Below are 23,442 nucleotides of genomic sequence, written 5' to 3'. Positions count from 1 at the left end.
ATTTGTACCCAGTTTTACTTTTTTGTAGTGTCTCCCCCTACATCATACTTCCCAGGAGAGTACCTTGTATGTATGTATGTATGTATGTATTTAAATTTTTAAAATTTATTTGACAGAGAGAAAGAGAACACAGAGGGAGCGGCAGGCAGAGGCAGAGGGAGAAGCAGGCTTCCCACTGAGCAGGGAGCCCGATGCGGGGCTCGATCCCAGGACCCTGAGATCATGATGTGAGCTGAAGGCAGACGCTTAACTGACTGAGGAACCCAGGTGCCCCGAGAGTACCTTGTATTTAGAAGGCACTAGTAATTTTTTGTTGACTAAGGTTCAGGTAAACTATTTGTCTTTCAAGTTGGTTTATCACTATCATTGCACTTGAGCCCCAGGGAACTCTAAAGAACAGTGTTTTGTTTTGTTTTGTTTTTAAGAGTTTATTTATTTATTTGACAGAGTGAGAGACAGCGAGAGCAGGAACACAAGCAGGGGGAGTGGGAGAGGGAGAAGCAGGCTTCCCGCGGAGCTGGGAGCCTGAGGCGGGGCTCGATCCCAGGACCCTGGGATCATGACCTGAGCCAAAGGCAGACGCTTAACGACTGAGCCACGCAGGCAGCCTGAAAGAACAGTGTTCATAAGCAAAAAGTATGCAGTTTTCCTGATGGGAGTGGGCACAAGAAAACATAGTCCCCCATGTCATCCTGAACCACAGCCTGTCAGAGGAGCCAAAATGGAAACTGTCAGGAGCTAAAATCCCAGAAGCATGGCTGGTGGCCATCTGTATGGACATGTGACCTGGCGAGTCGGGCAGCCCTGCACATACCCAGCCCATGAGCCTTGGCCACTTACCTCGTGTTCTGGAGCAGGTGGTGGAAGATAAACATTTCAAAGCTGGACTCAGAACTTGGCACGGTCCCACTTTCAACCACATGCAAGCCAGAAAACTCTGGAAAACTCAACTGTTTATAAGGGTCAAACTTCAGTAAGCCTGCTAAAGTCCGGCTCCAGGTATCCATCCAGTCTTTTGAAAGAATTGCCCAGAAGCTCACTGCTTACTGGCTGGATGTCGCCAGGGGAGTACAGTCTCTGCTTGTGTGGAACCTGGCAGCTCAGACACGGCCCCACAGCTCAGAGGCTCGCAGCCAAGAAGATAAGCCCAGGGTAGCCCGGTAGGCTATCCAACCATCTGCCAGCTGGACTGACTCTGGGCCACTAGTGACCTCTGCAAAGACACCAGACACCAGTAGCAAGACAGCCTGGGATCCAACATGCTTCTGCTTTCCTTTCGATGCAACTCCTAGAGAGTAGAGATGGCTCCTACCCTTTCAAATGCAGCAGTAGCCCCAAGGACATTTGTTCATGTGGATCTCAGTTGATGTTTGAATCCCACCCCAATCAGACATTGTAGTCAGAGCCATGGAATAAAACACTTGATTCTAGATTAAATAAAGCAAGTTCTAGGGGCAGAGGATTATTTTAATTAAAGAAGAATTCAGACCGTGAGATAACCTTTCTTTAGCTCTTTTCACCTAGGTATATCTTTTGTTTTAACACTGGTTCATGGGAAAAGGATCTGTGGAAATTTGGTAAGCTGATGTTCATGAGCTCGGACTCTTTGAAATTGATCTGTGAGACTTGGTGAGGCAAGAGGGCTTCCACCATTTCCTTAGGGAAACTTTTGAAACCCCGTAAGTTTCCAGCATTTGTTATCTCATATATCTCACTGTCCTTCAGATTTAAAAATGCTGTCACTGTGGTGTCAGCCTTTCCCAAAGGTACCCACTTTCTTTTTTTTTTTTTTAAAGATTTATTTATTTGAGAGAGATCGAGAAAGAGAGGGAGCTCGAGTGGGGGGGAGGGGCCTAGGGAGAGGGAGAGAGAGAATCTTAAGCCGACTTCACGCCCAGCACGGAGCCCAACACGGGGCTCGATCTCATGACCCTGAGATCATGATATGAGCTGAAACCAAGAGTCAGACACCCCACCGACTGAGCCACCCAGGCGCCCCAAAGGTACCCACTTTCTACTTCCTCCTGTGGAGTATGCTCTTGGTAGAACGTGCCACTGCTTCCTTATGATGAGGGGAAGTTTATGTAAAATTAAATTAAAATACCAATAAGGAAGATTTCATTTTAATTTGTGTTTTTGGACAGACAGAAATACTCTTCTTTGGTATAACCATCAGAAATCTTACCAACTGATAAATGGAGCTTCATTTCTAGACACTGCGTGTTAAAGCCACCAATGATTCAGGGCACCTGTGTGGCTCAGTCAGTTGAGCAGCAAACTCTTGATTTAGGCTCAGGTCATGATCTCGGGGTCCTGGGATTGAGCCCTGTGTCAGTCTCCGCACTCAGGGGGAGTCTGCTTCAGAATTCTCTCTCTCCCTCTGTACCCCCTCTCTAAAATGAATAAATAAATCTTAAAAAAAAAAAAAAGAGCCACCAGTGTTTCAAGGGCAGGGGCCATATTTGATTTCCCACTTGCCCTCCCATTCTAGCCAGTATGATAAACGTTTGTTAAAGGACTATGTGTTCCCAATATCATTTCTAGCTTTCATTTTTTTACACTACTGTTACAGTCAGTCTGAAACTTTTAGAGATTTCAAACCCACAGTTTGATAAGTAAAATTATCTTTCATGTTTTGTGAAGTTTTCTGACTTAAGCAATGTCTTACAGTTAAGGAAATATTTAAAAAAAAAAATCTTTCTAATTAATCTATACTAGAGGCTCCTGAGAATCCTATTTGATCATGTCCAGAGTTTGTTGCAATTAGTATTTAAAGCATTTTCTCCAAAGGTTACAGGGATAATTGCAGTGGTATGCTAGAGGTAGCCCATATTAACTCTTGGGACCCAACTCTGTACCATCTCTTCTCAACTTTGTGCCCAGTGACCTTACATTGGTAGCTTGAAATCAGCTCTGGAGGAGTATTTACACAAGGAAAATTGGAAAATTCTACAAATCAGGGCTCCCCCCCTCCCCGGGAGAGCTGTTTTTTAAACATTTACTACTGGGGTGCCTGGGTGGCTCAGTCAGTTAAGCGTCCAACTCTTGGTTTTGGCTCAGGTCATGATCTCGGGGTGTGAGAGTGAGCCCTGAGTAGGGCTCCGTGCTCAGTGAGGAGTCTGCTTGGGTTTCTTTCTCTCCTTCTCTTCAGCCCCTCCCCCAGCTCTCACTCTCTCTCTCTCTAAAATAAACAAACAAATATTTACTACTATTTCACTGAATACTTGTCTCAAATATGTAACTGTGGTATGTTCCCTATGTCATGATTTTTTAAATTGGTTTTCTCATTGAAAAAGGCAATATATGCATGTGTGTTAGATACAGTAGAAGCTTGTTAAAAATAGATCTACCAGTATAGTGGTTTAAATATGATAGAAATTTGGGGTGCCTGGGTGGCTCAGTCACTTTAGCATCCACCTTCGGCTCAGGTCATGATCCCAAGGTCCTGGGATCGAGTCCTGCATCTGGCTCCCTGCTCAGCAGGGAGCCTGCTTCTCCCTTTCCCTCTGTCTGCCACTCCCCTTGCTTGTGCTCTCTCTTTCTCTGTCAAATAAATAAAATGTTTAAAAATAAATAAATAAATAAGATAGAAATTTGATTTTTTTTCCTCAGTAAAGGTCGAGAAATAGGCTCCCCAGATTTGATAAGATAACTCTCTTATCCTCAATATATTGCTTTTGTCTCTAGGTCCAAGGTGGCTACTTGAGCTCCTGCCATCATGTCTACATCCCAGCAATCCAGAGGGAAAAGTGTTAGGGTAAACTTTATCCATTCTTTTTAAGGACATGGCCCAGAATTTGCACATATCCTTTCTGCCCTCATTCTGCTGGCTAGAACTTAGTCACACAGTCATACCCATTACCAAGGAGGCTGGGAAGTACACTGTCTAGGTGGGCTCCCATATGCCCAGCTAACACTCAGGATTTCTGTAATTAAAGGAAGAGGGGAGAATGGGTATTGGTGGCCAGCTAAAGTGTAAAAAATTCAAGTGACAGGAAAATGCAGACAGTGAGAATTAGTATCCTCCTCTCCCATTCTAGCTTCTGGTCTTCCTTCCTACAGGGAGTTTCAGAAGCTTCCTATGCATAGAATAGCACCTGTGTATATATGCTCTCTTGGGAGTCCATCTACCCCAAAGGACTCAGGTATCTAAGTAACCTGGGTTTTAATCCCAATTCCACAGCTGACTAGCTATGTGAACTTGGGCGATATATTTAACAACTGTGCTACAGTTTCTCCATATATAATATGGAGATCATATTTGTACCTATCTCTCTGGGTTCTTGTGAGGACCAAATTATGATTATATACTTGGTGTTTCTTTTTTTTTTTTTTTAAGATTTTATTTATTTATTACAGAGAGAGAGCATGAGAGGGGGGAGGGTCAGAGGGAGAAGTGGACTCCCATGATCCCAGGACTCTGGGATCATGACCCAAGCCGAAGGCAGATGCTTAAATGACTGAGCCACCCAGGCGCCCTATATACTTGGTGTTTCAATCAGTTCTTAACACATAGCAAGCACTCAGATGTGGGATGTTGTTATCATTATACTTGTATCAATTTAATAACATGGATATTTCCTTACATTGGTAAGTAAAGCATTGATTTTATTAGTCTCAACTTTATAGGCTCCTTGGCACTTTTGCTCAGAAGATTTATCTACTCTCATGATAGAAGAAACAGGTAGGTTCTGGAGTTAGAAGCCTTGCATTTGAACCCAAAAGCCATTGGATTTGATTAGTATTTGAATCCATCATTTAAACTCTCTGAGCCTGGATTTTCTAATTTTTAAAATAGGAAAAATAACATGTACTTCCCAGGGTTGCTGTGAAGATCAAATCAGAGCACGTACATGGGAACAGGTCACACCTACTAAACGCTGCATATTGCTATCCATAGCCATGTCATCGTTATTCCACATCAAGCCAGAGAATCATCAAGTTGGGAAGAATTTGGGGGTGATTTGGTCCACTGGCTATGTGGTTGAGATTATAGGATAGACCTCTCGAGTACCTGCTCAGCTCACCCACAGGGGCAGCTTGCCAGCAGGTACAGATACCTCAACAATACCTGTTGAATTAGTTCTTTTCCATCTCCCTCCACTGCCACCTCTCCAGGCCAGGCCAAGTGAACACCATCTCTTACCGGGACTAATGCAATGGCCTCTGAAATGGTCTCCATTGTTCAGATTCTGCCCCCAGTTCAACCATCCTTCACACAGCTGTCAGTCATCTTTGAAAAACAACAAAGCAAAAGGCCTGATACTATGAGACTCCTCTGCTTAAGAACATTTAATGGACTTCCATGTTCGGTGATGGAGTGAGCTAGGCTCTGGAATGACCCTCCATGGTACATTCTCTAAGAATCCTCAAAGTATCAAAGACCCTGGTGGGATAATGAGTTGTGAGGTAGGCCCAAATCTGGGTAAAACTGGAAAGCCAGAGCGCTAAACAGAGGGTGGGAGTCACTTTTCTTCCGAGGAGATTTGCTGTAATTGGCAAAGTCTGTAACACACACTAGCATCTGGCAGCGATACTCAAAATGGCATCAACAAAACCAAGCCTGGGCCAGATCTGGCCTTCGGATTGCCTGTGCGCCGGGGGCAAGGGGTGATGGTAGCTGGTACTCCCCAAAGGCCCTCCACTTGTGCTTATTAACACTGCACACTCCCCTGATGTTGACTCCCACACTTCCCCAGGCCCCTGGCTGTGGGCTGACTACCTAGGGAGGCTTCATAGCAGAAGAGAGTTACAGTTCTTTGCCTTCTTAGTGTTCGTGAGTTCTCAGGTTTCTTTGCTCTTCCGCATTTTCTGAGCCATTTTTCTCTTTTCAGGCAAGGTGCCCAATGCCTCATGGCTTGTGGTTCCTCTGCACTTTTCAGGAAGCACACATCTGGTCTGTAGGGCACATCCTTGGTTGCCCGGGCTCCCTTACCAGGGGTTTGGAGCGGGCTGGTAGCAGAGACATGAGACACCCAGGCAGGCAACCTCTGTGTTGACTGAAAGGCTCAGGGCTTTTAAAGTAGGAATCTTAGTGTTCCAGTTTCTTGGTACCCCAGCTTAACAGAGGGTGTGTCATGCTCCTGGACAACAGGGAAGGACAAAAATCCAAGAAGGAAACAGGGAAGGTCTGGGAGGCAAATGGTTAGACATTAAGAATGTGGACTTTAGGATACGGAGAGGGTTAAGACTAAATCCTGGCTCTGCCACTTGGTAACAGTGTGACCTTTGCCAAATTATTTAGGCTCCACTTCCTTCCTCTGTAAAATAGGGAAAATAAGATATTAGGTTGAACAACATGAAATTGCTTTCCTTTAAGTCAAAAGGTCAAATACTGGTGACTTCATATGGGCTTAACCCAATATGGTCCCTACCTCATAGGGTTGCTGATGATGAAAGGAGATCATTTATGGAAGAGAGCATAGCACAGTTTTTGAGGACTATTTGAGTGGAGAACTGAGGCAAGTGGGTAAGCAAGCCAGGCAGAAGGAATGGTAAATGCAAAGCATCTGATGCAGCGGCATGCTCGAGAGTATTCCCACAGCAGCAAGGAAAGGAGTGGGGCTGGAACCTGTGAGGGAGGGAGGCGGGGGTAGGAGGGGGTTACGGCGGCTCGGCTGGATCACACAGTGCCCTGCGGGCTGTTGGGAGCCCGGTGTGAGTGAATCCTAATGAGGAAAGTAAGAGCTGCTATGTGTTGTGAATGATGTTCCGCATATTCACGCGGTCCACAGCAAGTGCTCAATAAACAGAAGTGAAAGAAGCTGAGGGTGTAGATGGCATGTAGATGACGAGAGAAGGAGAAGAAGGAGCAGGAACTCTAACTGAAAGGGTGGGGCAGCACAAGGCGGGACTTCCTGGGGAGGAGAAGCATCGTGTGCTCCCGGGCACTGGAAGTAAGGACCCTTAGGCCTCTGGATAAGGAGAACTTTGCTCTGGGCCCACGATGAACAGGAGCGTCATGGCGCTGGACTCATCCTTCACTGGGGGCAGGCCAGGAAGTCCTAAGTAATGTGAAGGCAGTAAATTTAGCACACTTAGCAGTTAAGCACACATGGTCTGGACTCAGCTCTACTAGTTACGAGTTATGTGACATCGGGCAGATTATTTAACCACTCTGAGCCTTGATTTCTTCTTCTGTAAAATGGGCAGAATGGCGTCACCTACCTCATAGAGTTGCATGAGGATTAAATGAGATAACTCAAGCAAAGCACATAGTAAGCACTCAGTAATTTTTACTATTTCCGGATCAAATGTATGGCATGCTGGTAAAGCACCTCCAAAGATGTTCCAAGCCCATTAACCACTACTTATTATTAGGGACTCATGTGAGACACAAGTTCTATGTCAGAAGAAACCTAACACACATCTCTAAGGTCCAGGAAATCCTGGATAGGAAACCGAAGGCCTTGAAGACATGCTTCAAATCAAGTGTTGGGATCTGGGGAGAGAAAGAAAATGTGAGAAGCGCTTGGAGAAATACATTTTGCAAAATGGGACTTAGGTTTCGGGGACCATGAGTTAATAAAGGAGAATCAGTATTTTCTGGCTTGAGACAGAATGCAAGGAGGAAAGGGGGTGGTGCGTGCTCAAACAGCCCTGTGCACGCCCCTCATTTAAAGCCCTCCATCCCCTGCAACTGCAGTAAGGGTCCACTTACCCCTAGACAGAAACTCAGGACTTCACGGGGCAGAGCTGAGAAGGAAGTCAGTCTGACTGAAGCCAATATTCCTGCTCTTAAGATGTGACCGCAAAAGAGGTCACCACTGGGAAGAGGATCAGAATACTTATGGCCTGATATTTGTGTGAATAATAAAGGAATCTCAAGTATGACACCTAGGAGTTAAGATTCCTTTAGCTGCAAGAAGCAAGATTCGATTAGAGCCAGCTGAAACAAACAAACAAACTAACACACTCATTATTTTTGGAAGGGGAGAATTCCAGGCAAAATTGACCAACTGCATTTCAGAAGGAACAGAAATTGGGGATCCAAGTAGCAGGCATTTATTATTTCTAGAGAACTGCCGCTTATGTAACAGGAAGGGCTAGCTCTCTTGCTTCAAAATTCCTTATTTTGAGAAAGAGAACCTAATTGGCCCAGCTCAGGGTAGGGGCGGGGCCTACCGCACACACGTGACTGCGGGGGAGGGTCCCGCCTGGATCTGGGCGGCCTCAGAAGAGATGGGATCCCTGGAGCTGTGCAGGAGCCTCCAGGGCCGTCCGAGGCACCTGTTGGTTTCAGATTCACGAATGGGACAGGCCACAGAAGAATAAACCATTTTTTCTTAAAAATAATGTGGTCATTTTTGAGTTTTAATAAACTTCATCATCTGAATGTATTAAGTGCAATTTAGAAACAGCGCAGGCCATACAGATGACGTTGTCTGAGGTCAAACTGTGGATCTAGGTGGTAATTCGGGGAGTCCAGGTTGTAATTGTATGGCGTGGGGTCACTACTGTTCTGGGGACACGACCTGGAGAGGGGGTTTCGTGGGGTGGGGAACCCATGTCTGGGGACGCCATCTGACATTTTACTTTCTAAATTGCAAAGGTGTGTTGGAAGTTACATTTTAGGAAATTTAGAAAGAGGAGAAAGCATCACCCACAATCCCACTGCCTTCATTCCATCATGTCTCTTGCCACTGTAGATGCCCCAATGGTGTTCATAGTTTTTTAGCCTGCTCTTTTCATTGTCATGAGCATTTTTCTGCCACTCAGAGTCTTCAAACCATGACCTTTAACAGACATACTAAGAATGTACTTTGTGTAAAAGACTTGAGAGGAAGTAAATTGGCATTGTTGTCAAGCAAATACTGACCTGTATGAAAAAATCCTGAAACCTGATGCCAACTGCCAACCTACCCGATTTCTAGCGACCACCTGTTCCTGAATTCAGAGCCACGCCCTTCCTGTGCATCCTGCTATGGGATGGTCAGGTCTGCTGCTCCGTGGTGGGAATGCACCAAGCACAGAAAGCAAAGTTGGTGGGCCAGGAATGAGGGGTTGAGTCCACGCTGATGGAGGTGAGGCCAGTGGGAGGAGGGAGGTAAGAGGGAGGACGGAGGCCAGAGAGAAGAATGAGGGAAGGGAGAAGGAGGAAGATATGACCTCCCACCCCCACCAAGGGCCAGCCCAGTGCAGGACCCAATGAAAAGGGCAGGGATGAGGCACACATGGATTCTGGCCTCAGAGGGAGAAAAAGGAGAAGAATCTGCAGTATGAAAACTGCTCCCGACAAAGAAAGAGCACTGGTTCTGGTGAAGGAAAAGGTCAAGGAGCACAGAGGAGGCCAAGGGAGGTCTGGTTGAGATGCCCCGGGGGCTGCAGATCCACAGCAGAATGTCTGCCGGCCGCACAGCCAGCATGTTCTTCCTCCTGTCCTGCCTCTCACCCACCCTCAGCACTGTCCCGACGCCAGGTCACCTCTTGTTTTTAGGAGATCCGGGGTGCTTTGTGTCCCCTGGGAGGCCTCCTTGGGAAAGGCCCCTCTTATCTTCTCCAGACATCCTGTGCCTTAAGGCCCAGCGGATGCGGCCTCTCCATGGTCTGGAGCCCAAGCAGAGGGCTGAGAAGCCCCTGGGTGTGGTCTTCATCCACAACTTGGACATAGCATGTGTCACTGTTCCTGTATGAGCTGTTTCTATCCTCCCCAAAAATGCAAGTGAGCTGCAAAGACCACTGACACGCAGTCATTTGTTTGGCCTCTATAAATAGCGTATGAGAGGAAAGGGAAGAGGGCTGGAACAGAAAACGTAACGTGTGGGAATGCCGGTGTTGGGGAAGTGGGAAAACAGGGGGTTGAGAGAAGGGACCAAAGTGAAGCCAACAGTGGAGGAAAGATCACGTGGCCCCAGTTCAGCCTTGGAGGGCCAAGGCAATGTCAAAGCCAGGGCGTCTTAAGATGCATCCCTGAGGTTAGAGGAGAGCAGAGGGAATTGGGTCAGAGGATCCCACTGGCCTTTTCTCTAGCCTGGGGCCATCAGAAGCCCTAAAACTTATGATCGTGTAGGGTGGTGGGTATAGTTCAGCATCTCGCAAGAATCCCTTAAAGCTGCCGGCAGATTTGTGGGGGGGGGGGTGCAATTTTTGATTTTCTGGAAGGAGGGTCCAGAGCCCGCTTCACGGGCAGCTGTCTGTAGGAGCCGAGACCTGTCTAGGGAGGGTGGGCAACGTGGAGATGGTGGGAAAGCCATCTGGGCGTGAATGGTCCTCGGTGGGTCTAGACTGGGCACCGGGGCTCAGATGGCCCCTGGTAAGCAAATAAGAGGCCCGAGAGAAAGAGGGTCCAGAAAGAGCCAGAGAGGTGAGGGGCAAACCAAGAAAGAGTTTTATAGCAATCAGGAGAGATGAGAGTTTAATAAAGAGGGAGTGAGTAACAGGGCTGGTAAGCCAACAGCCGTGAGTGTCTGCTGGCTGGTAGAAACTGGGAGGCCAGTGGTGTCCTCAGTCCCTACGCTGGTGTGGCGGGAAACCAGACGGAATGGGCTGACGCAGACGCACAAAGCACTGGAGAGAGTGAGGGCCTTTGCTTTGCAAAGGGGGCCAGGACACTTGCTGGGAGCTGGATGCAGGATCATGAGAGTTATTGTTCCCTGAGTTTTTGACGAGGTGACAGGCAGATGGAAAGAAGCCAGCGCAGGGCAGATAAAGGCTCAGGAAAGAGGGTGGAGAGTGTGGAAGCCAGGAGCCCCGTTCCTGGGGCAGGGAAGGAGGGACTGAAGGGAGTGCAGCCTGTTCACCCGCACAGAGGCTGAGAGTTGAGATCAGTCATGCCCTGCGACCTCCACTTTGCCCGTGGAGTAGGCAGAGCGCCGTCTGCTCAGGAAGACTGGTCCAGGGTGGGGTCCCCTGGGGAGGCCCAACCGCACTGGAGGCCACGCATGTGCAGACATGCCCATCATGCCGCCTGGCTGCTCTCTCCAGCCGTGAGACGGGCCGGGGCAACCCCCATGACCAGCCTGATTCCCCCATCTGGCCTCCCCAGGTCCCAGCCCTTCCCTTCAACCCACTGCCTCTTCAGGAAGCTGTTCCAGGCTGATCAGGTTGTGTGTGTGTGTGTGTGTGTATTTCACAAAAGCCCTGCAACACTTCATTGCCTGAAATGAGTTTTGTCTCATGTGAAAGTTCTCATCATGTTGATGCCAAACCTGCTTCCCAGGCAGTTGGTATCTTGGGGTCACAGTAACTTCCACACAACTGTTCTCTAAATCTACCTCCCGAACTCAGGCCAATCGAGACCTGAGTCCTGTTTCTGCCCCTCACCAACTGTATATCCTCGGGCAGAGTTTTACCTAACGGTACTCTACCTCAGTTTCCTCAACTGTAAAATCAGAAGGCTAATACTGTCTTAGGGGGTTGTTGAAGGATTAAATTAGAAGGTGTGCAAAGCATTTTGTGCAATATGTGACCTATGGTGCAAGGTGAATAACTGATCACCGTCATGACAACTTTGTTGTCTTTGTAAGATTGATAACAGTTCTTCAAATATTTAAAGTCAGTTATGTTTCCACTAAACTCTTTTCCAGCTTAAAGATCCTCAGTTCTTTTAACATTTTCTCCTGGGGGCAAGATTCAAACAACAGCTCTGTGAGAGGGGAGAGAGTCCCATGTCCCTGGAGGAATTCAAGCAGAACATGAAGGGACACTCAGCAGTGATGCTGTACAGGGACTTGAACTTTTTCTATTTTTAAAGATTATTTATTTATTTGAGAGAGCGTGAGTGAGCAGTGGGGAGGGGCAGAAGGAGAAGCAGGCTCCCCACTGAGCAGGGAACCCGATGCAGGATGCAGGATGCGGGATGCGGGATGCGGGATTCGGGATGCAGGATGTGGGGCTCTGAAATCCAGGACCCTGAGATCATCACCTGAGCCGAAGGCAGCTGCTTAACTGACTGAGCCACCCAGGTGACCCCAGGGACTTGAACTTCTGATTGAGGCTTAAGCTGGAAAACCCTAGGGATCCTTTCCAACCTCATGGTCTTCCAACCTGTTGACTTAAAAAGCAAGTTCAGGAAATAGAGTGCGCAATAAATGCTACTTCCTATCATAATAGTTACCATTGTCAAGGCCAAGGCTTCCAGACTCTAAAATCAGTGCAGAGGGTCTAACCAAATCACGAAACATCAACAGCATCCTGCCTGATTCCTAGGGCTTACAGGTGTGTGAAGTGTTACTTTTCTTGATAAGCATAACAGCAATAGTTAGATGGTGCTTATTCTTTTATTTTTATTTTTTTTTGTTTTTTTTTTAATTTTTTATTGTTATGTTAATCCCCATACATTACATCATTAGTTTTAGATGTAGTGTTCCATGATTCATTGTTTGTGCATAACACCCAGTGCTCCATGCAGAACGTGCCCTCCTCAATACCCACCACCAAGCCAACCCATCCCCCCACCCCCCTCCCCTCTAGAACCCTCAGTTTGTTTCTCAGAGTCCATCGTCTCTCATGGTTCGTCTCCCCCTCCGATTTCCCCCCCTTCATTCTTCCCCTCCTGCTACCTTCTTCTTCTTCTTCTTTTTTTTTTTCTTAACATATATTGCATTATTTGTTTCAGAGGTACAGATCTGAGATTCAACAGTCTTGCCCAATTCACAGCGCTTCCCAGAGCACATACCCTCCCCAGTGTCCACCTAGATGGTGCTTATTCTTAAGTTCTGCATGTCTCATGTGGGTTCATTTCCTTCATAAAAACTATGAGGAAGGTCCTGCTGTTACCTTCATTTGCCAGAGGGGAAACTGAGGCTCAAGAGGTTAAGTGACACGCCCACGGCCACAGCGCTGGTGAGTGTGGGAGCAGCGCCAGGTCCAAGGCGCTCCGGCTTCAGAGTCCCTTCCTGACCACTAAGCTATACTCCATGTCTGCTGAGGCTGCGAACTGCAAACCTCTCACGCTGAGGTTGTGGGCCATTTCTCAAAAGAACTCCAGCCACTTAAACTCATTTTGTGGCTGGAAAGGAATCTTTGAAGTCTCTTTGTTCAGCCCCCACCTTACAGATGAGGACCCTGCGACCTGAGGGGAGTGTGGGGACTTGCCCTGAGCCCGGGGCTCTTTCACCCACCACGCTGCGCATCCATGTCGCTTCTCTTCAAAGGGGGTAGGCCCCTTCTCTGGCCTTGACAAATGCCGGCGGAGAAGACTGGGGCACAGTGCTCTCATCACAGACACTCGTGTTTCTGACCCACCGTCAGCAGGCCTTGTCTGAGCCTTTGAAGAGCAGTAAGCGCAGTCCCTGGTAGTTCAATAGAGGCCCCGCTAACTGGGCAGCCTAACTCAAGAACTGGCCCTTCCAGGCCAGACCCAGAAGGCTTTGTCCTGGTCCGCCCTGCCTCCAGCTGTTGGGGCTGAAATCCAATAAACGACTTCACCACTAGGGAAGTGCTAGGAGCAAATTGGGAATTCTTTATCAGAGACACAACTTGACTGGGAACCACTCGGGCTGACTATGACTTCAAGGGGAATTCGCCCAGTGGTCACAGCGCTGGAAGAGGTATTCTTTGCATGTAAACTGGGCCATCTCACAGCTCTGAATCTAATAATTTAATTAGCTCCGTAGATAGCTAGACATTATGGAAGTCAGGGCAGCACGTCAAATAGACAGTTTTACCATGGCCGCGCGGGGAGCCTTCCTCCACCACGTCCGTGGGGAGCAGCTGCCTCGTGCTGCCGAGCAGCTGCCACCAGTGGGGCTCTCCAGGCCTGCCACCTCCTGGAATCTCACCACGGACCTGTTTTCCCTTTGATTTGAGCCTGGAAAACGCTTCAGTGCAGCTCTCAAGATCTTAAAAATTAATCGCGTTCATTCATTTCACTTTTTATGGAATTTTTAGAACATACACAAATGAGGCAAGAAGGGTAATGAGGCCCCCTATACTCAACACCCAGCCTCAAGCTTCGTCCTGCTGATTCATCCAGTCTTCCACAAACAAACGATTTCGTTGAATTGTCTGTTCGCTTTTGCTGGATTATTTCAAAGTGAGTTCCAGACGACATATCGTTTCACTTGTAAATACGTCAGGAATTATCTCTAACCACTAAGTACTTTAATAAAAACATAACATGATCCTGTTATCACACCTAACATTACCAAGAACTTTTCAACATCATCTAATACTCTGCTGCTAAGATATAATAACAATATCCTGGGATTCAATTATTGTCCAATTGGCTCAATTTCCCCCAGTTGTCTCCAAAAATGCCATTTTGCAGTTGGTTTCTTTGAATGGACTCCAAATAAGCTCCACACTTTGCATTTCTTAAATCCCATCAAATCTCTAACAATTCCCTCCCCACCCTACCCCCGTTTTATGCCTTTTATTTGTTGAAAAACCATTTATTTGAACAAACTTTATTTGTTCATTTGTCCTATAGTTTCCCTGACTCTGGGTTGGCTGGTTGCATCTTTATGGTGTCATTTTACATGTTCTCTTTCCCCTGGGTTTCCTATCAAATCAAGTCTAGAGACTTGATTGGAGTCAGGCTCAATTTTTTATTTTTACCTTTTTGCAAGAATTCTTCATAGGCAGTTCTGAGATCTTCCTATGATGTGATCTCTAGAGGTCCATAATGCCTGGTAGACTCAACCTTAGTGGGATTCAGATTGGTCAGGGACTTCAGGGAAGTTTGGCCTGATCCACCCGTCACAAAGTCCCCATCATGTCCAGGTCTATTCTTTAATTAAGAGCTGCCCACTCAACTAGACTTACCAGAGGCTTGAAAAGAGATCAGCTCAGTTCCCATTAGTGGTGATTTTTCAAGTCTAGCATCAGAATTCTTTTGCTTTATCATTCTGTGTGCCATTCTGAAGACTTTGCCCTCTTTTTTTTTTTTTTTTATTTATTTGAGAGAGAGAATGAGAGGGAGGAGGGTCAGAGGGAGAAGCAGACTCCCTACCGAGCAGGGAGCCCGATGTGGGACTCGATCCCGGGACTCCAGGATCATGACCTGAGCCGAAGGCAGTCGCTTAACCAACTGAGCCACCCAGGCGCCCCAAGACTCTGCCCTCTTATCCAGAAATGCTTCCCTCCAGGAGAGCTACTCTAACCTCCTGTGCTCTGTTCCTGGTGAGCTGAGATCTCCGGGTGGAGAGTTTTACTTTACACAGAAGCCAATTCTAGAACTCCACTACCAATTCCAAATTGATTCAACCAGAAAAATCAACATTTTTTATTTCCATTTCTTTCCTTTTCCACTCCCTTCCTCCCTCTCTTGGTGATTTTGGATAGAGGAGACAAGGAGTGTGTTCACAGAAAGTCTGAATACTCAAGTTCCTCACATCTTGCCCCACAGATCAAGTTATTTGTTGAGCACGTCCGTGTAACTGCTGTGTGCAAAATATATCCCATGTATGACTTTACTGGATCCCCACAACCTCCTTCTGATGCAAGGTATTCTTTCAAGACGCATTTTTCAGATGGAAAAGCTGAGATTCCAACAGACTTAGAATCTAGGGCCCTTGCTCCAAGCCACCGCGTCACGGTATCTCCCAAACATATGCAGGGAGCTCTGTGAGGTTTGTTTGCCTGTTTGCCTGGAAGAATGTCCGCTCTTGATTACAGGGCCCAACCTGCAGGTCATCAGAGCTGAGGAGACAATAGGCCCAGTATTTAGCAGGAGCTTCATAATAAAAATGTGTTAAATGAATGAACCAAGTTAGTCTAGAAAGACTAGATCTAGGATCTAGATAAGGATCTAGAAAAATCCTTAGTTTATTTTTGTAAGTAGAGATTCAAGAAGACTTTTGCAGGGTTGTTTTAAGATTCATTGAGATACCAGCACAGTAGCTGACACAAAATAAGTGCTTGGTCCCTGGGAAGTCTCACCATGTGGATAATCCAAAAAAGCAGATAATCCCAATTATCCCAAACTCAGCCTTGGGAGTGCATTATTTGATTCAGGTAAGGTTTCACTTTCCTACTTATGTTTTGTCTGGGCTAGTACCATCGAACACCATGGAACGTTGGTCCTTTGAGGTGATCTGAGTTCATGGTTCTCGCCAGAGAGAATAAATGCCCTGAGCCGGCCTGCACTAAAGGAAGCTTTTAACTCAAAGTTGCCCAAACATCTTATCATAGAATTCCTTTTCCAAGGAATACTCATTGAAGTCCTCCAAAACTATTTTCTGTAGGTCACCCTTGGGGAATGTTGGCAGAGCAAATATTAAAGAGAGTTTGCATCCCCTCATTTCTCAACTAAGGAATGTGATATGCTCAGTCACAAGAAGGGTAGGCCCTTGGAGAGAGCCCTGATTAAAGTTTGCCACCCGCCATCTACAAAGTGGGTGAGAGAGACAGGCTGAGTTTTCATAGCAAAGGATGAAAAAGATGAGCATGTTTATAGCACATGAATCAAGGCTCAACTTCCCTAAAAGCTGTTGCCTTACTAGTAACAGGAAGCCTAATGTTCTAGGACTGTCTGGTTTTAATTATTTCAATTTATCTATTTGATTTTGACTTTCTCTCTGTGGGGCGCCTGAGTTTCTGGCTTCCATCCATGAGATATGAGCTAAAAACATTTGAGAATATCACAAAGACTGCTCTGCCACTCACCCCACTCTTTCTATTAAGGATCTTGCTATTGACTACGATTTTCTATGATGGAAAAAAATCAACGAAAACTAAACAGGTGATAATGATTTGGTGGGAGGGAACAGTCATTAGGATACCTCCCTCATAATTTTTGGCCATATCAGGGTACCATCTGTATTAGTATTGACATACTTTAAATCATCTCACCTTTTTAATGTAAAGAAATATATTTAAATGGAAGTTTCGGGGCACCTGGGTGGCTCGGTCGGTTGGGTGCCTGCCTTCGGCTCAGGTGATGATCCCAGGGTCCTGGGATCGAGCCCCACCTCGGGCTCCCTGCTCAGTGGAGAGCCTGCTTCTCCCTCTGCCCCTCCCCCTGCTCATGCTCTCTCTCCCTCTTTCTCTCTCTCTTTCTCAAATAAATAAATAAAACCTTAAAAAAAAATGGAAGTTTATTGTACTGTATAAACAGAAAGCCAGAATCACTCACCATAAAGAAGGAAATTTTAAAATTACAATAAAAATAAAATAGTTTGTTAAACTTGAAATGGTAAAAGGATTAAAAGAAAATAATACAGGGCACCTGGGTGGCTCAGTGGGTTAAGTGTCCAACTCTTAATCTCAGCTCAGGTCTTGATCTCAGGGTCGTGAGTTCAAGCCCCGCATTGGGCTCCATGCCAGGCATGGAGCCTATTTAAAAAAAAAAAAGAAAGAACGAAAAGACCAAATAACACAACTACTGAAAAATTTAAAACACATACCTAGACATCAAGAGATATATATTACATTTATTAGATAAACATAAGTTCTTTATGTGTTTTGTGTTGTTTTTTTTTTAATTCCTACCCAGAAAGGGTAAAAGAAAGCAGTTAGCACTAGCTTTTGAAATGGCAAATGCACATACTCCTTGACCCTGTCATTCTCCTTCTAAGGGTTAATCTTATAGACACACGAAACACTTGCCAGGTAACAGTACAAAGCTGTTACAGCATTGTTTGCATCACAAAAGATCCAAAACAACTCAAAGACTGGAGACCCCTAAATGTCCTGGGGGATAAGTAAAAATCAGTACAACATGAGATCCATCCCATGTAATCAAAGACTATGCAGACACAAAAAGAACGACACAGATCTTTATATATCAACCTGAATGAACTCCAGGACATATTTTTTAAATGGAAAAAAAAAAAAGCAATATGTAGGACAGTGTTTATAGTGAAGGTAAAATTTTTTTAAAAACCCAAATATACATATTTGCCTTTATATGCATAAAATAAATCTAGGACACAGGATAACATCAGTTGCTTCTGGAGAAGGGAGCTTCCTATCTGTGACCAGGGCACAGACACAGAAGGGAGATTTTCCACTGTACACCTTTTTGTGTTTTAAGTTTTGAATTTTGAAGTAAGAAAGTTGTGGTAGGCAGAATGATGACCTTGCTAAGACGTCCACGTCCCAATCCCTGGAACCTGTGAATATGTTGTGTTGTCGAAAGGAGTAATTAGGGTTGCAGATGGAATTAGGGTTGCTAGTCAATGACCTTAAAATAAAGAGATTATCCTGGATTATCCAGATGTAATCACGAGAGTCCTTAGAGCCAAAGAGGGAGACAAGAGAACCATCGTCAGAGTCAGAGAGAGAGAACTGAAGGTTTTAGGCTTCTGTCTTTGAAAACGGAAGAAGGGGGCTAAGAGCCAAGAAATGCAGGTAACCTCTAGAAGATGAAAAAAGCAAGGACACAGATTTTCCCTAGAGCCTCCAGAAGGAACACAGCCCTGAATACACCTCGATTTTAGCTCAGTGAGACCCACTTCAGACTACTGACCTCCATGATGCGAAGGTAATAAAATCATGTTGTTTTGAGCCAATAGGCTTGTGGTCATTTGTTCCAGCAGCAATAAAGTATCACTTATTTTAAATATATACACACACATATTTGTATACTTAAAATATATAACATAATGGTTGAAAGTTTGGCTTGAGAAGCCAGAATTGTCTGGGTTTTAATCCTGGCTTCTCTGCCTGTGCAACCCAGGGCAAGATGTTTTTTTTTTTTTTTTTTTTTGACACAGAGAGAGGGGGGGGGGGAGGAAGAGCAGGAACACAAGCAGGGGGAGTGGGAGAGGGAGAAGCAGGCCTCCCGTGGAGCAGGGAGCCTGATGTTGGGCTCGATCCCAGGACCCTGGGATCCTGACCTGAGCCGAAGGCAGACGCTTAACGACTGAGTCACCCAGGTGCCCCAAGATGCTTAACCTTTTGTGCCTGTTTCATCATCTATAAAACAGAGATAGTAACAGTCGCTTATTTACAGGATAATATCTGCCTCCCAGCGTCATCGAGAGGATTAAAGGAGTATGTGCACTTCCAACGGCACCTTGCACAAGGAAAGTGCTAGTAAATGTTGACTACTCCTCTGTTTAATGGTCTTCTCTGACTGGATCAGATGCTGAGAAATAATTCCCACTTAAAATGACATAAGTGGAACAAAACGATATAAATGACTGTATTCAAAAACAAAAAAAACCCAAACGAACCCAAAAAAAGCAGTTTCAAGAAACCATCTGAAGCTATCTCTAGAACCCGCTCTTCTTAAAAAGGTCCAAAGTTATTTGGTGATGTCCTAAAGTGGTGCCGTAAGAGTTTCCTTGTCCACCAAGCCACTTCCAGTTTGACTTATAGAGCCCTTTTATTAAGTCGTCTAAGTGTCTCTTCCTATTTTCAGGTGGGTTACTAACCAGATCTTTCAGGCAAGGGCAAAAATCTCAACTCCCCAGACCAAGGTCTCTGCCAGATGGGGCCAGGTTTCCAGCGCTGCGACTCCTGGGTCTCCATGGTGGACCACTCACTCCTACACTTGCCTGGTAACAGCACGCACCGGAGTTGACATGAACGCAGAGATTAACTTGTAAAGCCAGGCCCATCCACGCACAATATCTCCCCCAGGGAGAGTTTTCAATGAAAAAAATAAAGTTCCTTTTACAACTTGAAAGAACAAAAACTTTTCTAATCAAAAGACAATGAGCTTTCGTTTGAAATGGTGCTTTGCAGTCATGACCCGTCTCTTCATACAGCCAAGAAAAAAGGCCAGGTATTTATTTAACGGCCTGCTTGGGACGTGGTTGACAATTTTATTAGCTTCATTAAGTACCTGTCTTAAGTCTTCATACATATTCTGAAGGGCAACTGTTTCTTTGTAACAGCGTGAAGGTGGAGATGGTCTTCTGGTGTTGCCAACCAGACCTTCAGCCTGTGCGTGCCTATCCCAGATTCTCACTTCCGGGCTGTATCACGAGGCATTCGTCAGTTGTCTGTGCAAGTCGGTTAAGGTTGGCAGCCTAAAAATATTTTCATGGGCTTCTTTACCTAGTTCATAGGTTGTCATACTGACAACCCTAAAAGAACATTAGGATTCAGAATATCAGTGGGTTTGCCAGTTTGCAATAACTCATTTCACTTGGTTGTGCTAATAAAAATGGCTGCCTTCTATCGGCCGCCATTCTGTAATTTACTCTGTGGGACAGAGATATCTTGTCAATCATTGTGTTTTCTTTGATCATCATTCTCTACCCTTTTTTTTTTTTTCTTTTTTGGTGTCAGGACTGAAAATTTGTCAATAAACTTAGCAGTTCTAGGCATTGCAATTAAATACAATCCTACACATTTGGCTTCCACAGAGTTTACAATTTTATCTCCTGATACACTGTGTTCTAGTCATAACATTAAGTTACTTTGACAGTTTTTAAGATGGTATTCTATGTACATTTCAAAATGATGCCTGATGTTGGGTAAGTTTATGCCAGAATTTAGGAGCATCTCTAAAATATGTGGTGCATGATGGCATTGGTTCACTTTCATTGCCAGTCCATCGGTAATCCAGATTTCAAATAATAACCACCACATTTGTATGTATTTTATTGTTTTGTTGTCATTTGCTTTGTTTGCATCTGATACCTTTGCAACACTAATAGGCAGTTCTGAGATTTATTCATGTGCGAATTACCCTTGCCCAAAGACAAATGCCTTTTTAAATCCCAATACCCAGGAATGCTCCCATGTCCTTCATAATTTCCACCTGTCTTCAACCACTGATGCACAATGGGTTCAATTGGATTAGAAAAAAATCAGATCAGAATCCCAACTCCAGTGCACAATGATGTATTCTTACCTATTGCAAACTAAAAAAACTGTCAGCTTCCAAAAGGGGTGTTTTGATTTATTACTGAAAAGAACACACAACACATACAGGAGTTCAGTGTTGGAGAATCTATTCTAGCAAATTGCTCTGGTTTTTTTTTATTTAACATAGCACTTATAACTTTCTAATATATTATTTACTTGTGTATTGTAGTTATTTTTATGATCTGTCACTACTGTCTCCCCTCCCCCCAGGAATGGAAGCTCCATGACATAGGGATTTTTGTCTGTTTTGATTTACAGCTGTCTCCCCAGCTAAAACAGTGCTTGCTACATAGTAGATACTCAGTCAGTATTTGTAGTATTTGTAGAATAAGGGGACGAATGGACCAGCAGTGCAGACAGAGGGTGGGCTCCCACGAGCATCAAAGACCCAAACTATCTCTCAGCCCTGCCATGCTCAATGACAGCTTTGTCCTTGGCTGGTTCCCTTTGTGGTCACAAGATGGCTGCCAGAGTCAGTCAGCATTATCTTGTCCACATCTATGAGGATAGAGAAAACATTTAAGTGGGTCCTGTGCTCCCAGTGGGGGGTGATGACACACATGCAGACAATGGCTTAAACTAATCCGAACCCATCCTTTCCCTGACAGCTAAGTTGAACAGTTTGAGTCAGCATCTCCTGAACATGTAGTGGGCCATGGAGGCTGATGGACACCTTAAGTAAGGAAGTGGGGGTGGAAATGGGTGATAGGAAGCCAACGCTGTCTACTACAACTCTCCTGATTTTTTTAAATACCAAATAGTTCAGAGGGTAAGGAGGAAAAATAAATCTTCCTCTCTTTCCTCCATGCCAACTGCCAGAAGTAACCTTGCTACAGCATTCTATTGAGCATCTATTAAGGGCATAGCATCAGCGAGAGACATAACACAAGAGCTGCCAGGACTTGGGAAACTGGTAGCTGAGACTGAAGAAAGGCGGAAGAAAAATGATGCCAATTTTTTTAACCTGGGTGTTGGTATAAAAAGGTGTCAGAATTTGTTTCTAGAAAGGGTGAGTTTGAGGTGGGAGCCGAGAGTAGGTATCCGATAAGCCACTCATTTGCCATTCAATAAATAAAGACCTACTATGTGCTAGATAGTGCTCTAGGCAATATCTGCAGCAGTGAACAAGCCCCACCCTCATGGAACTTATCTTTTATTGGGGGCTGATAGGTAATTAACAGAATATTAATAAATATGTAATATATCAGGCAGTGATATGTGCTATGGAGAAAAATGGTTATGACATGACCAGGGAGGAGGTGGCTGCAGATTTCAATAGAATGACTAAGGAAGGCTTTCCTGAGAAGGTTACATTTGAATGAAATTTAGAGATGAGGGAACAAGCCCACAGACATTGAGGAAGGGGCTCAGTTTAAAAAATTTTAAATTCCAGATACTTGCAGAACGTCCGAGAGCTTATCTCCTATAATGAAGTCAAAATATGTACAACAGATATGTAGGCTCATATTCCATCCAGAGTAGGAAATAGTAGGTTGCCCTTTTAAAACCTGGATCTATCCAGTGCGGCTGACCCCTGGAAGACTGGGGATTTAAAAAAAAAAAAAAAAAAAGCAGATTAACAAAGATTGGAGAATTCTTGAACAAAATCTTCTCTGATTGCTTCATTAAATTTGACCTTTTAAATAAACTTCTATGAGAGAGTAGTACTATGTTCTACAAATTTGGGGCACTTAGATTTGGTTTATAAAACTAGGTAAAGTAAACTTTCCCTACCAGCCTTACAGTTTGGTGGGGGAGAGGACACAATGAAAATATAAAATGAAAAATATAAGAGGTTAACTCACACACAATATTGGGAAAAGTCTTCCTACCTGAGGAGTCACCAAGAGGTGACATTTGATCTGGGAGAATAGGATGTGGGGAGAACATTCTAGGCCAAGGAAAGAGCATTTCTGAGGAGAGGGAAAAGGACAAGACTATTCCAGTGTTGAGGGGACAGGAGGACCACAGGGTAAAGGGCTGAGTGTGCACACTTCTCTCTCCAGAGATGAAATAGATTGTCCTTGCTTTGGGAATCAGGAATACTCGTGAACATTTCCATTTTGGACAACTTCACTGAACCATTATCAGGTGAGCATCTCCCCTGAGCAAAGTACATGCTTGGGATCCATTGTTCTGCTGGAGGTTCAAGGAAGAGACCGAGCAGGGAGATGGAGGTTGGGAAGTGAATGATGTGGGCAGCCTTGATAAAACAGGGAAAGGTAGGGTGAGAAAAGAAAGGGCAGGACTAGAGCAGGCCCAGATGCGGGATGAGGAAAATCTGGTGCTCTCCAGAGAGGCTGAGGGACTGTGGCGGAAGAGGCATGGACCAGGCTTGCTTCACTTGGTCTCAGGAAGATGGTGGCCCCTGGAGGCATTTGCTCTTCTGGACAACTCCCTCCTGTGGAACTCTTTCCTCCCCAGTCTATGGAGACCTAGTCTCTCCTCTCCCTCCCATCCCACTCCAGAACTCTCCTTGGTAGAAGCTCTTCCTTGGCTTGATTATTGGATATTGACATTTCCTGGAATTCTGCCATGGCCCTCTCGTTTTGTACTTTAGCTGCACTTTCCCTAGTTGACTCCATCGAAGCCTATGATTTTCATTTTGGCTCTTCCTGCTTTGGAAAAAGGGAGAGCAATTGAAAGGAGGGAGGGGAGGAAGGCAGGAAGAAAGAAAGAAGTGGGAAAAAACTTCTGGAAAGCACTACCACCCAAGATACTGCTTCATTAAGGTCT

At 45.2% G+C, this 23,442-nt stretch overlaps 1 long non-coding RNA gene across 3 annotated transcripts in view; it reads right to left on the bottom strand.

The window, feature by feature from the left end:
• Window positions 1–17,068: 17,068 nt before the first annotated feature.
• LOC123858828 (uncharacterized) overlaps window positions 17,069–23,442 on the bottom strand; it is a 35,501-nt gene continuing 29,127 nt past the window's right edge. For all 3 annotated transcript variants that reach the window (XR_006794244.2, XR_010410565.1, XR_010410566.1), the window contains one exon: window positions 17,069–22,248. This is a non-coding gene — a long non-coding RNA (uncharacterized LOC123858828). The remainder of the gene's footprint in view (window positions 22,249–23,442) is intronic.

This window comes from Mirounga angustirostris, unplaced genomic scaffold (assembly GCF_029215605.1).
Source record: "Mirounga angustirostris isolate CCGP_5_RB_7025 unplaced genomic scaffold, mMirAng1.0.hap1 SCAF_4, whole genome shotgun sequence".
NCBI lineage: Eukaryota > Metazoa > Chordata > Mammalia > Carnivora > Phocidae > Mirounga > Mirounga angustirostris.
This window is presented reverse-complemented; position numbering and strand designations above follow the sequence as displayed.